We start from the raw sequence: 2,737 nt of genomic DNA on the forward strand, positions 1-2,737 counted from the left end.
TCTTTGCTTTCAGAAACAATACTTGTTAGCTATTTACTGCCATAAATGGCTTTCAGGTTATATACTGGATTCCTCCCTTCTTTTAAAAATTCTGCCTGTATTTTTACTGGCACAAGTATTCCTTTCAAAGCTAAGTTAATTCATCCTTCTTTTATTTTTTTCTTCCAGTATTAGAGCCAAATTACTGTGGGTAGTTTGACATCCATAAACATATTTAATTAACATGTTTTTAAAATTTGTTGGTTTAGAAAGTGAAGTTCTTTTGAAACATGAGAGTATGAATTTAGAATGATGAAGAGGTACTAAACTATATCCTTCAGGAAACTTCTGGTAGTATACAAGATTCACATGCAATGCATTACCAGATGAAAACAAATTTGAATCTATTACGGCATGTTTATATGCATCAATATAAATAGAAAGCGTAATCTAGGTTAGAATATTCTCATTTAAAATATGTTACTGAATTTGCTAGTGGAATTCTTAAAGTAATATTTTATTATTATAATTATTTATTACTATAGTTCTTAAAGAACTATTTTATACATTAATAAATATATTGCATTGTCATATTTGATGTGGAGACTTTGCTAGTGGTTTGCATTCAATCCTCTCCTTTCAAGAAAACAAAATAGATAAAAGTAAAATGAAATTATTTTTATAAGCATTTGAGCAGGCATCCTTCTTTGCCTACTCTACAACACTGAAGTAATTTAATTTTAGAAGAATGCACATGTGCATATCTGTTCCCTGTTTGCTTATGTGTGTAAATATATACACATAAATATATAAATGTAGGTATGTTTATATCTGAAATAAATATTCATTAGTTAACATGATTTGCACTTTGACCCTACCCTACTTGTCATGTTGATCTGTCTTTTGATCACAGTATCCACTGAGCTTACATGGAAGAGGAAGATCACAAGATTAGAATAAGCTGAAAATGTAGTACAGAAAAAAAACATGTTTGATATATATGTGAATGCCTTTATTACAGAATTCTAATACTTGATTTAACAATGAGAATATATCTTCAGGTTCTATTTTAAAATGTATGAATGCATTTACCATTTCTCAAAGTTATTGTATTCTTTTTTTCTAGTATACTTCAATTGTTATCAAGTTTAAAAAGGTCTTCTTCCTCCTTACTACTTTTCCTAAATCTGATGAGAAGTCTTTTCAATTTGCATAAATCAAAGTCCTTGTTGAGAATCAGATTACTCTCCTAGTCAAGGGAAATGGGGATTTAGAACTATTGTTTTATTTATCACTTGTAGGCTTAGATCTCTGTCCTACCAACTCAAATGTTAAAACAGATTTGCAAGACTGACAAAAGTTGTAAGGCATGTTATTAAAGTAACTGTATTATTTTGTGGCCACAAACTTTAGAGAAGCTTTGTATTCATAGTATAAACTGGAAGAGACGAAAATTCTAACTATATTGCTACAAAGGTTATGCAGATGTCAGTTGAAACCATGTGCAAAACCTTTTACTGTAATTTTTACTAATTACTTGTCATTAAAAAGCACATGCATTAATGACAACAATGATGAGCAAAGAGCCATAACCCTCAAGAGGGAACATTGATTAATAAACAAATGACAAACTGTACAATAGTTCTGATTAAAATATAACTTAAATGAATATGCAAGGTGCTGTTGATGCAGAGAGCCCCTAATGTACTGAAGGTGTGCATTAATCAGCCCTTTCACACATTTGATTTAGATTGCCACTTTCCATTTTTAAATCAACAGTTTTATGCTTAAATAAGAATCTCCCTTGTAAGTTATAAGTAGGCCCAGGAGATCCTTTTGTAAATGTGTAACATTTTGAAAGAATAGTTTGTTTAAATGCTTAATGCATTTAACAGAATTTGCAAGGGCTTTTTTTTTTTTTTTAGCCTCTTCCATTTGTTGTATGTTTAGATGTCTTCATTTGTTTGGTTGTCAGGACATATTTTGTTGTCAAGTCAGCATTTATTTGCACTGTCAATAGCGTGTCAAATCAACTTTATGCTGGCAAAATTCAGCCAGGCTCTGCTTATGTCGCACACTGCAATAAGATATTAATCAAACTGGGGGAGTGTAACTGGCTATGGTCTGTGACTTTCAGAAATCATAAGTAAAAGGAAAATCTGTTCATTACCCATCTCACTTCAACTCTAACAAAGCTCAGCTAATGAATTTAAAGTATTCTGATACATGTTACTGACTTACACTTCTTTCCCGTGTCATGTTTTTAGGACTTCATTTCAAGTATACTAGCTATTTGTTGCTGTTCCTTAAACTCATCATAAGTTTTTGCCATATTTTGTCAAAATGTGCTTTTCTTAGGCTGTACATTCTCTGTGGGAAATATCCCTTCCAGATTGCAAAGACATTGTTTAATAATAATTCAGAGAGATGTGTGGGAAGGCTCTATCCCAACCTGCTTGAGATATTGCTCATTTGCTTTGATCATTTGCCTTTGATCATTTGCAAATTTAGGTCCTGTTGCTGCTAACTCTCATGGGTTTAATTCTCCTTTAGACAGAGGTTTATAGCAGTAAGGTCTTGAAGGGTTTTTTTCTCTTTCCATCAAAGACTGAAGGCTCCAGTGTTCTTGGATGAGAAGTGCTAGATAAATACAAAAGATGCAGGACTTTTCCCCCTGTGAATTCCACTAGAAATTTCCTTTCCTCTAATCCTCCTCTTCCTTCCTCTTAACACTTTTAGGCAACATGCCCAGGCTTTT

This window comes from Acanthisitta chloris, unplaced genomic scaffold (genome assembly GCF_000695815.1).
Source record: "Acanthisitta chloris isolate BGI_N310 unplaced genomic scaffold, ASM69581v1 scaffold10626, whole genome shotgun sequence".
Classification (NCBI taxonomy): domain Eukaryota; kingdom Metazoa; phylum Chordata; class Aves; order Passeriformes; family Acanthisittidae; genus Acanthisitta; species Acanthisitta chloris.